General features: G+C 43.0%; 2 long non-coding RNA genes across 3 annotated transcripts in view; one reads left to right on the top strand and one right to left on the bottom strand.

The window, feature by feature from the left end:
- The window catches only part of LOC144957938 (uncharacterized), a 23,863-nt gene extending 23,377 nt beyond the window's left edge, over positions 1-486 (top strand). Inside the window, exon 4 of the long non-coding RNA XR_013642263.1 lies at positions 368-486. This is a non-coding gene — a long non-coding RNA (uncharacterized LOC144957938). The remainder of the gene's footprint in view (positions 1-367) is intronic.
- The window catches only part of LOC144957792 (uncharacterized), a 57,415-nt gene that overhangs the window by 34,670 nt on the left and 10,245 nt on the right, over positions 1-12,500 (bottom strand). The window lies entirely within an intron of this gene.

The raw sequence follows: 12,500 nt of genomic DNA, 5'->3' as shown, positions 1-12,500 counted from the left end.
CCAATAGTCAATGTCATGATTGTCTTTGAATTATTGCCATCATCACGCATAAAATATCAATGTGCTCTCTTTTACCCAGATATTATGAATGAACCTCAAAATTGCAATAAGCTACTGCAACTGACGACGATGATAAAGATGATGAAAATGATGATGATGATGACGATGATGATGATGATGATGATGATGATGGTGGTGGTGGTGGTGGTGGTGGTGGTAGTGGTGTTGGTGGTGGTGATGATGATGGTGATGAGGATGAGGATAATGATGACGACGACGACGAAGACGACAACGAAGCATTCACAATCTATGAAAACTCAAACACCGTTATTTTAACCATCATTTTTTAAATATCTCTTTCACCCAGATACTTTGAACCTCCAGTTCAATCAGAAAAAAAACATCGGAGAATTAATGAAAAGACGTGTTTTACAAACAACCTTATGTAAGAGTAAACCGTTTAACTGAATAAAATGGTAACTCTCATGAATAGGGTCGTTTTTCTTTATATACATGTAATGTCTTGTTTTAAAATAGAGTTTTTATATAGCGCAATATCCACTAAACATGCTAAAAGCGCCTTACAGTGGGTCTCTGGCCAACAGCAACACTTAACATGTTGGGCGATATTACTTTTTTTTCGGACACAGACAATGTTGTAAACGACCAGGTACTCACTTTACACCTGAGTACGATGAGAGAACGTGGGCAAAGAGTCTTTTCCAAGGACAACTATGCGCCGAGCGAGGCTCGAGCTCAGGACCTTCCGATCCGAAAGCGAGTGTCATACCACAAGCCCATATAGCCACTGGCCACATAATTTATTGAGAATGAGCGGCTATATTTACCTAGTGGAAGGTAAAATAACCACGCATCTCGGACAAAATGTAAACATTAGCCGTGATTGGTAAACATAACGAACTACCCATGTTTTACTATCGATGGTTTGTATCTAAGTAAATACCTACTGTTCTACTACTTCATCAATAGAACCAACACAGAATATTATGTGTAACCTTTAACTTTTAAAATAAGATCGAGTAAATATTGTTATAACTATTCATCCATTTGGCGGTATAAAAACAATAACAATGATCAGAGAGAGGTCGGTTTCATTCACGTTGTTGTTTCAAAACAACCAACAACGTATGTCCGAGCGAAAGTGAAGGTGTGTTACAAATTCCATTTTAAATTGGTCAAAAATCTACTGGTTAATCATGCTCTTACTGGGAAGTACTTATAACAAAGATTCTATCAAAATAGCGTGATTGACTGTACTTTTTTTTTTTAACTGGACTTCCAAGGGAAGTTATTCATAGGGAAATTTTCACTAATAAGGGGGGTACCGCACTGGACAGGACTGTCCTGGGAGAAATCTGTATGTAATAAAGAGAAACCTACTGCACCTGTTGGGATGGGACAAAATAGTCCTGGCGTGTCCCGAGCCGTTGTGAAATGCTAAAAATCAACGGGACAGGACTGTGCCAGTCCCGTGTTCATATCATTTGTGATAGTAGAAAAATATAGCAGCCTTCCGCACTAGGAAAAAAAAGTCCCAGACTTCGCGGCGCCGTGTCAAAATTGCAAGGCCTGTCTTTATTTTCTGCATCCCTATGTTCAACATTACTACTACTACTTATACTCTACTACTACTACTATCTACTATCTATACTACTACTACTTACTACTCTGTACTGCACTCCTACTATCTACTACCGACTGCTCTGCTACTCTATTACTACTTACTACTACTACTACTACTACTACTACTACTACTACTACTACTACTACTACTACTACTACTATATACTACATAACTAATAATAATAATAATAATAATAATAATTAATAATAATAATAATAATAATAATAATATAATAATAATAATAATAATAATAATATAATAATAATAATAATAATAATAATATAATAATAATATAATAATAATAATAATAATAATAATAATAATAATAATAATAATAATAATAATAATAATAATAATAATATAATAATAATAATAATAATATATAATAATAATAATAATAATAATAATAATAATAATAATAATAATAATAATAATAATAATAAATAATAATAATAATAATAATATAATAATAATAATAATAATAATAATAATAATAATAGTAATAATACGGCTACTACTAAAATTTCGACTGTTGCTTCTACTGATGCTACCGCCACTGATGAGTATACTAATACCTACATCCCTTATATTTTGTATTTATTTCCCATTCCACTGTATTCATTTTTCAACAATCGTCCACACTTTATTTTATTTCACTTTCATTACTGCCACACAGTTCCTCCCCGCCTCCCCTCTTTTGACTTAATTAATTGCGCACCTTTTATGATTTTCTATTGCTCTGTTTTAATTCGCGCTTCCTCACAAAGTAGCAAACAATTTTCTGCCCATCAATATTTATGTTTATGCATCTTAACAACACCACTACGGCATTATCTCATTCGTCTGTAGTGTTTCATTCTTCATGTGTTGTTGATAAAGGGGAAACCCGAACGTCCATTTTATCTGTTTTCGTATATTAAACTGAAGCTTACATTCAATTTCACATTGTTATTTATTATTTATTTATTTATTTATTTATTTCAATTCTGAATATAAAAAAGCAAGTACAATTCAAAAAAATATTCTATGTGATGAAACCACGTAGTCTATCTTCAGAATGCATTGTAACATAAAATTTTCGGCAATTTCATGACGTATGTTTATAAATATAATTTAAGAAGTGTCACGCTTTCTGACACAACAGTAACGTGTCTAAAACCGGTCGCACATCTATTCGGTAAGATGTCGGATCAATTATCATCGTCGTTATTTATTTCGGGAATTCTCAATGAATATATTTTGTCCTTAAGTAAGTCCTTCTAACCCACTTGGGCTCCTTGTAAGACAAATTAAGTCCTTTAGAGCCTTGTAGCCAATGGTGCAGGAGTCATCCCGATTTCAATAGCGTGAAGCGGACAATAAACGTATTTGATTGAAAACCTTTGCGCAGGACAATAGTCTATCGCAGATTACTATCCCAGCTTGACAGATACACTTTTACACCTGAATAGAGTGAGTGATTGGAGTAAATTTTCGTGCTCTAGGAAAGTATAAATTGGCTTAGGTCGGAATCGAACACAGAACCACTAAGTTCAGAGTACAACGCGCTAACCACTCGGCCATCCTGCCTCCTAAGCTTATAGACCGGAACTTATCCATGTTTCTGTAGGGTTGAGCAGACAGGTAACAGTTTAAAATTTGAAATAATAAAATTCCCTTTATTCATCCCATAGAAGAAAATTTTCTCGAGGGTCTAATCCAAGGAAGACTGATATAACCCAGGCGTCAGCCGTAGTGCAGCGCCGCAAATTAAGCTAGGGCGAGGTGACTTGCTCAAGGCCACACAGGGCAGTGATCGAACCAGGTACCTTTCGGGTACGAAGCAAAGACCGTCCTCTATTATCCTTTTGAAAGGACGCTAGTCTGTCAAAGATTACTTTCATCAGCGAACTGGTACTCATTTGCACCTGGGCAAAGTGAGGTGAAACCAAGAAAAACATTTTAGGATAAGATCGGACCTTGGGTCATTAAGGATGCACCCAATATTATTTCCTCTTTCCATTTGTCTTTTTTTTCTACGTAGTAAAAGCACAGAAATATGCAACCTCAATTTCATACATTTTGGTAATGCATTTGCGCAAGCGATACGCGATGTGTATCCTGGAACAGTCCTGTCTAGTGCGGTACCCCTTTTGAACAGAAGTTTTCTTCAGTGGGCAGGACAAATTCGTCCTGGGACAGTCTGTCCTAGTCCGGAAGAAGCCTAACACTGTTATTTCCCTTGCTGAAGAATCCAATATTGCCATTGATTTTGATCCACTACTATAATATTATACGTATACAAATCATAATTTGCTTGTGTCAAGATAAGATTGATAATGTGAAGAAAACGACGGCACAGTCCTGATTGTTGGATCTGGTATTATGCCGGGGATTAAGCAGATGATTAAAACTAAATTTAGAATTAAAACGATCAAGATGCGAATTTTTGTCTTTTGCAACAAACTTAAACGCAGTTTAATTATTTTCAGTATGGATACAATTTTTAGTATTATTAATGCGGCTATGTGGTCTTGTGGCATGGCACTCGCTTTCGGACCGGAAGCTACCGGGCTCGAGCCTCACTCTGAGCGGCGCATAGTTGAGTCCTAGGAAAGGCTTTTTATTCACATCCCTAACCGTACTCAGGTGTAAAATGAGTACCTGTTAACAGCGTTACCTCTGAAAAAAAGTGATATTGCCTAATAGGCTCACGCCTCGTTCTGCATGCTCCGTGTTGCTGTTGTACATGGGCCCTTTGTAAAAAGCGTTGAGCCCGTTCCGTGGATATTGCGCTATATAAAAGCTCACGTATTTTTTCTATAGTTTGCTCCGACTTCATTACGCCTTGATATAACATGAGCGCGTTGAAAGTGCCATTTAAGTTCTAAATTTATTTTTTAATTGAGCTTTTATATAGCGCAATATCCACTAAACATGCTCAAAGCGCTTTACAAGGTGTCCCTTGCCAACAACATGTAACATTTACGACGAGACATGACGCCTGTTAGGCGATATTACATTTTTTAACGGACAGAAACAACGCTGTTAAGGGCAAGGTACTCATTTTTCACCTGAGTACGGTGAGAGAATGTGAGTAAAGAGCCTTCTACGAGGACTGACGTTGTGATTGTGGTTTTAGTAGTGGTGATTGAAATCAGACAATCCATTATTCTCCACTTCAGAGGACACAATATTAGACAAAATTAAATTTAAAGAAAATATTTACTCCGGTATTGTCTGAGTAGTAGTGAACTGGAAAATTGTTGAATTGCTCTATATCAGTGATGGTTTTAGCTAATCGCGCTCCCATTAAACAGGCAATTAATTCAAGCCTAGGTAATGACATTGTTTTGCTGTTAAGTGGAGCAACTTTTGTCTTGGCTACAATTATATTTTTGTGTTCGCCTTGACTGAGGTATGTGACTGTTCCACACACTTGAACACTGGCATCATCAAATACATGTAGAGAGATAGGTGTACCGTCATATGAGGATCTTAGTGTTCGAAAAAACAGCAACGACTGTGATTTGATGCAGTTTTCAGCACATTGCAATAGTTCACAGTTAATCGCAAGTTAATTTTCTCATGAAACATCATGACATTTGGTAGGTAATCACAATTCTCCAATCAAAATTAATGTGTAAGGCTCTTGAAATCCTTCTGCTAACCCATAGTCAATATATCGAAACAGACTGTCCTCCACAGATGAAACCCAGGATGGAAAAATGACATCTACAAGCACAGACATATATACCAAAATAGAAGCAGATTTTCAGCATAGGGGAGGGTATGCAGGAAACTCTAAGTCAATATAAGGAATGGAACCCAGCAGAAGACACAGGGTTCCAGCTACAGAATCTGTTATTGGTGAGGATTTATACCTCAAGATTTTCACCGAATGTTTCAGCAGTATTGGAACAAAATCTTCAGGGCTTGCAATATCAAAAGCCTTTCCAGCAATGATAGCTCTAAGAAGAAAGTGCACAGATGTTGGTGATGAGTCTCTTGCCACTAATGCTATGGCTAAAACACATCTAGTAAAAATTATGGGGTTTCCGGTTAGCACCCAGCAATGTGGGCTCAGGGAACTGCAGCAGGGGCAAGTGTGCTTCATCTAAATTTAACAAACACCGATCAGCAATGCGCAGAAAATACATACTTCAGATAAGATAACACAACTCAATAGACGGAATGTTGATGACCATGACATTATTCATCAAGTTGGTCTAGTGGTATGATTCTCGCTTTCGGGTTGGAAGGTCATGGGTTCGAGCCTCGTTCAGCGCAAAGTTAAGTCCTTGGAGAAGGCAAACTACTCATACTCTCTCACCGTAGTCAGGTGTAAAATAAGTACATGTCCGTTAACAGCGTTGTCCCGTCCTAAATGTTAAATGTTGCTGTTGGCCCCTTGTAAAGGGCTTTGGGTACATTTAGTGGATATTGCGCTTTATAAAAGCTCATTTTTTTAAAGCTCAATAATTGATCAAGTAAAACATTAACACCTTTCGGAAGTATCTTGATGAGAAATTTACAGATATTGGAACAGCCAAGTCTGTCCCAGAGACAGTCGGTGTGTCTTTTTTACGAAACCGCCGAAACCCGCCGAAACCCTGCGAAACCCGCCGAAACCCGCCGAAACCCGACGAATCCCGACAAAGTTATGGGAAGTAGGTGGCAGCGGGGAGTGAACCTAGAATCAGGGAAGTGTACACCATTGGGGAGTGAACCTGGGACTGGGTTTCGGCGGGTTTCGTAAAAAAGAACTAGTGCTTTTTACGAAACCCGCCGAAACCCGACGAAACCTGACAATATCCAGCAAAGTTATGGGAGTAGACAACTGTGGGGAGTGAACCAAGACTCAGGGAAGTGTACACCAGTCGGGAGTGAACCTGAGACTAAGGTTATCGGCCGGTTTCGGCGGGTTTCGTAAAAAAGAATTAGTGCTTTATTACGAAACCCGCCGAAACCCGCCGAAACCCGACAATATCCGGCAAAGTTATGGGAGTTTAGCAACAGTGGGGGTTGATCCTGGGAATCAGGGCGGTGTACACCAGTGGGGAGTGAACCTGGGACTGTGTAAAAAGGATATCAGTGGGAAATAAACTGGGACTAAAGGGAGGTGGATACCATTGAAAGTTGAAGCCGGATATGGGAGTTGAGTACCAGAGGAGAATGAACCTGACACTATAAGAGATGGGCGCCAGTGTGGAGTGAACCTGAGACTCAGGGAAGTGCACACCAATTTGGAGTTAACCTGGGACTGTGGAGATGGATAACTGTGGGTATCCGAGCCGAACTATAGGAGTTGGGTACCAGAGGAGAATGAAACTGACAGTATAGAAGGTGGGCGCCAGTGGGGAGTGAACCTGGGACTCAGAGAATGGCACACCAGTGGGAAGTTGACCTGGGACTGTGTAAAAAGGTTATCAGTGGGAAATAAACCTGGGACTAAAGGGAGATGGATACCATTGAAAGTTGAAGCCGGATATGGGAGTTGAGTACCAGAGGAGAATGAATCTGACACTATAAGAGATGGGCGCCAGTGTGGAGTGAACTGAGACTCAGGGAAGTGCACACCAATTTGGAGTTAACCTGGGACTGTGGGAGATGGATAACTGTGGGTATCCGAGCCGAACTATAGGAGTTGGGTACCAGAGGAGAATGAACCTGACAGTATAGAAGGTGGGCGCCAGTGGGAGTGAACCTGGGACTCAGGGAATTGCACACCAGTGGGGAGTTAACCTGGGACTGTGGGAGATGGATAACTGTGGGTATCCGAGCCGAATATAGGAGTTTGGTACCAGGGAGAATGAACCTGACACTATAGGGGGTGGGCGCCAGTGGGGAGTGAACCTGGGACTATGTAAAAGGATATCAGTAGGAAATAAATCTGGGACTAAAGGGAGATGGATACCATTGAAAGTTGAGCTGGATATGAAAGTTTGGTACCAGAGGAGAATGAACCTGACACTATAGAAGGTGGGCGCCAGTGGGAGTGAACTGGGACTATGTAAACAGGATATCAGTGGGAAATAAACCTGGGAATAAAGGGAGATGGATACCATTGGGAGTTGAAGCCGGATATGGGAGTTGGGTACCAGAGGAGAATGAACCTGACACTATAGAAGGTGGGCGCCAGTGGGGAGTGAACCTGGGACTCAGGGAATTGCACACCAGTGGGGAGTTAATCTGGGACTGTGTAAAAAGGTTATCAGTGGGAAATAAACCTGGGACTAAAGGGAGATGGATACCATTGAAAGTTGAAGCCGGATATGGGAGTTGAGTACCAGAGGAGAATGAATCTGACACTATAAGAGATGGGCGCCAGTGTGGAGTGAACCTGAGACTCAGGGAAGTGCACACCAATTTGGAGTTAACCTGGGACTGTGGGAGATGGATAACTGTGGGTATCCGAGCCGAACTATAGGAGTTGGGTACCAGAGGAGAATGAACCTGACAGTATAGAAGGTGGGCGCCAGTGGGGAGTGAACCTGGGACTCAGGGAAGTGCACACCACTGGGGAGTTAACCTGGGAATATGGGAGATGGATAACTGTGGGTATCCGAGCCGAACTATAGGAGTTTGGTACCAGAGGAGAATGAACCTGACACTATAGGGGGTGGGCGCCAGTGGGGAGTGACCCTGGGACTATGTAAAAAGGATATCAGTAGGAAATAAATCTGGGACTAAAGGGAGATGGATACCATTGAAAGTTGAGCTGGATATGAAAGTTTGGTACCAGAGGAGAATGAACCTGACACTATAGAAGGTGGGCGCCAGTGGGGAGTGAACCTGGGACTATGTAAACAGGATATCAGTGGGAAATAAACCTGGGAATAAAGGGAGATGGATACCATTGGGAGTTGAAGCGGATATGGGAGTTGGGTACCAGAGGAGAATGAACCTGACACTATAGAAGGTGGGCGCCAGTGGGGAGTGAACCTGGGACTCAGGGAATTGCACACCAGTGGGGAGTTAATCTGGGACTGTGTAAAAAGGTTATCAGTGGGAAATAAACCTGGGACTAAAGGGAGATGGATACCATTGAAAGTTGAAGCCGGATATGGGAGTTGAGTACCAGAGGAGAATGAACCTGACACTATAAGAGATGGGCGCCAGTGTGGAGTGAACCTGAGACTCAGGGAAGTGCACACCAATTTGGATTTAACCTGGGACTGTGGGAGATGGATAACTGTGGGTATCCGAGCCGAACTATAGGAGTTGGGTACCAGAGGAGAATGAACCTGACACTATAGAAGGTGGGCGCCAGTGGGGAGTGAACATGGGACTCAGGGAATTGCAAACCATTGGGGAGTTAACCTGGGACTGTGTAAAAAGGTTATCAGTGGGAAATAAACCTGGGACTAAAGGGAGATAGATACCATTGAAAGTTGAAGCCGGATATGAGAGTTTGGTACCAGAGGAGAATGAACCTGACACTACAGGGGGTTGGCGCCAGTGGGGAGTGAACCTGGGAGTATGTAAACAGGATATCAGTTGGAAAGAAACCTGGGACTAAAGGGAGATGGATACCATTGAAAGTTGAAGCTGGATATGAGAGTTTGGTACCAGAGGAGAATGAACCTGACACTATAGGAGGTGGGCGCCAGTGGGGAGTGAACCTGGGACTTGTAAACAGGATATCGGTGGGAAATAAACCTGGGACTAAAAGGAGATGGATACCATTGAAAGTTGAAGCCGGATATGAGTGTTTGGTACCAGAAGAAAATGAACCTTACACTATAGGGGGTGGGCGCCAGTGGGGAGTGAACCTGGGACTATGTAAAAAGGATATCAGTAGGAAATAAATCTGGGACAAAAGGGAGATGGATACCATTGGGAGTTGAAGCCGGATTTATTTCCCACTGATATCCTTTTTTAGATATTCACAGATTAACTCCCCACTGCTGTGCAATTCCCTGATTCCCAGGTTCACTACCCACTGGCGCCCACCCCCTGTAGTGTCAGGTTCATTCTCCTCTGGTACCAAACTCTCAGATCCGGCTTCAACTTTCAATGGTATCTATCTCCCTTTAGTCCCAGGTTTATATCCCACTGATATCCTTTTTATATAGTCCCAGGTTCACTCCCCACTGGCGCCCACCTCCTATAGTGTGAGGTTTCTTTCTCCTCTGGTACCCAACTCCCAAATCCGGCTTCAACTCCCAATGGTATCCATCTCCCTTTAGTCCCAGGTTTATTTCCCACTAATATCCTGTTTACATAGTCCCAGGTTCACTCCCCACTGGCGCCCACCTTCTATAGTGTCAGGTTCATTCTCCTCTGGTACCCAACTCCTATAGTTCGGCTCGGATACCCACAGTTATCCATCTCCCACAGTCCCAGGTTAACTCCCAATTGGTGTGCACTTCCCTGAGTCCCAGGTTCACTCCCCACTGGCGGCCATCTCCTATAGTGTCAGGTTCATTCCTCTCTGGTACCCAACTCCCATATCCGGCTTCAACTCCCAATGGTATCCATCTCCCTTTAGTCCCAGGTTTATTTCCCACTGATATCCTGTTTACATAGTCCCAGGTTCACTCCCCACTGGCGCCCACCTTCTATAGTGTTAGGTTCATTCTCCTCTGGTACCAAACTTTCATATCCAGCTTCAACCTTCAACGGTATCCATCTCCCTTTAGTCCCAGGTTTATTTCCCACTGATATCCTGTTTACATAGTCCCAGGTTCACTCCCCACTGGCGCCCACCCCTATAGTGTCAGGTTCATTCTCCTCTGGTACCAAACTCTCATATCCGGCTTCAACTTTCAATGGTATCCATCTCCCTTTAGTCCCAGGTTTCTTTCCCACTGATATCCTGTTTACATAGTCCCATGTTCACTCCCCACTGGCGCCAACCCCCTGTAGTGTCAGGTTCATTCTCCTCTGGTACCAAACTCTCATATCCGGCTTCAACTTTCAATGGTATCTATCTCCCTTTAGTCCCAGGTTTATTTCCCACGGATATCCTTTTTACATAGTCCCAGGTTCACTCCCCACTGGCGCCCACCTCCTATAGTGTCAGATTTCTTTCTCCTCTGGTACCCAACTCCCAAATCCGGCTTCAACTCCCAATGGTATCCATCTCCCTTTAGTCCCAGATTTATTTCCTACTGATATCCTTTTTACATAGTCCCAGGTCCACTCCCCACTGGTGTGCAATTCCCTGAGTCCCAGGTTCACTCCCCACTTGGCGCCCACCTTCTATAGTGTCAGGTTCATTCTCCTCTGGTACCCAACTCCTATAGTTCGGCTCGGATACCCACAGTTATCCATCTCCCACAGTCCCAGGTTAACTCCCAATTGGTGTGCACTTCCCTGAGTCCCAGGTTCACTCTATACTGGCGGCCATCTCCAATAGTGTCAGGTTCATTCTCCTCTGGTACTCAACTCCCATATCCGGCTTCAACTTTCAATGGTATCCATCTCCCTTTAGTCCCAGGTTTATTTCCCACTGATAACCTTTTTACACAGTCCCAGGTTAACTCCCCACTGGTGTGCAATTCCCTGAGTCCCAGGTTCACTCCCCACTGGCGCCCACCTTCTGTAGTGTCAGGTTCATTCTCCTCTGGTACCCAACTCCCATATCCGGCTTCAACTCCCAATGGTATCCATCTCCCTTTAGTCCCAAGTTTATTTCCCACTAATATCCTGTTTACATAGTCCCAGGTTCACTCCCCACTGGCGCCCACCTTCTATAGTGTCAGGTTCATTCTCCTCTGGTACCAAACTTTCATATCCAGCTTCAACTTTGAATGGTATCCATCTCCCTTTAGTCCCAGGTTTATTTCCCACTGATATCCTGTTTACATAGTCCCATGTTCACTCCCCACTGGCGCCAACCCCCTGTAGTGTCAGGTTCATTCTCCTCTGGTACCAAACTCTCATATCCGGCTTCAACTTTCAATGGTATCTATCTCCCTTTAGTCCCAGGTTTATTTCCACGGATATCATTTTTACATAGTCCCAGGTTCACTCCCCACTGGCGCCCACCTCCTATAGTCTCAGGTTTCTTTCTCCTCTGGTACCCAACTCCCAAATCCGGCTTCAACTCCCAATGGTATCCATCTCCCTTTAGTCCCAGATTTATTTCCTACTGATATCCTTTTTACATAGTCCCAGGTCCACTCCCCACTGGTGTGCAATTCCCTGAGTCCCAGGTTCACTCCCCACTGGCGCCCACCTTCTATACTGTCAGGTTCATTCTCCTCTGGTACCCAACTCCTATAGTTCGGCTCGGATACCCACAGTTATCCATCTCCCACAGTCCCAGGTTAACTCCCAATTGGTGTGCACTTCCCTGAGTCCCAGGTTCACTCTATACTGGCGCCCATCTCCTATAGTGTCAGGTTCATTCTCCTCTGGTACTCAACTCCCATATCCGGCTTCAACTTTCAATGGTATCCATCTCCCTTTAGTCCCAGGTTTATTTCCCACTGATAACCTTTTTAGACAGTCCCAGGTTAACTCCCCACTGGTGTGCAATTCACTGAGTCCCAGGTTCACTCCCCACTGGCGCCCACCTTCTGTAGTGTCAGGTTCATTCTCCTCTGGTACCCAACTCCTATAGTTCGGCTCGGATACCCACAGTTATCCATCTCCCACAGTCCCAGGTTAACTCCAAATTGGTGTGCACTTCCATGAGTCTCAGGTTCACTCCACACTGGCGCCCATCTCCTATAGTGTCAGGTTCATTCTCCTCAGGTACTCAACTCCCACATTCGGCTTCAACTTTCAATGGTATCCATCTCCCTTTAGTCCCAGGTTTATTTCCCACTGATATCCTTTTTACACAGTCCCAATTTCACTCCCCACTGGTGTACACCGCCCTGATTCCCAGGATCAACCCCCACTGTTGCTAAACTCCCATAAC

Source organism: Berghia stephanieae, chromosome 12 (genome assembly GCF_034508935.2).
Source record: "Berghia stephanieae isolate SIO BIC M18660-M18661 chromosome 12, UCSD_Bste_1.3, whole genome shotgun sequence".
Classification (NCBI taxonomy): domain Eukaryota; kingdom Metazoa; phylum Mollusca; class Gastropoda; order Nudibranchia; family Aeolidiidae; genus Berghia; species Berghia stephanieae.
Note: the sequence above shows the minus strand (reverse complement) of the source record. Positions and strands in the feature narration are given on the sequence as shown.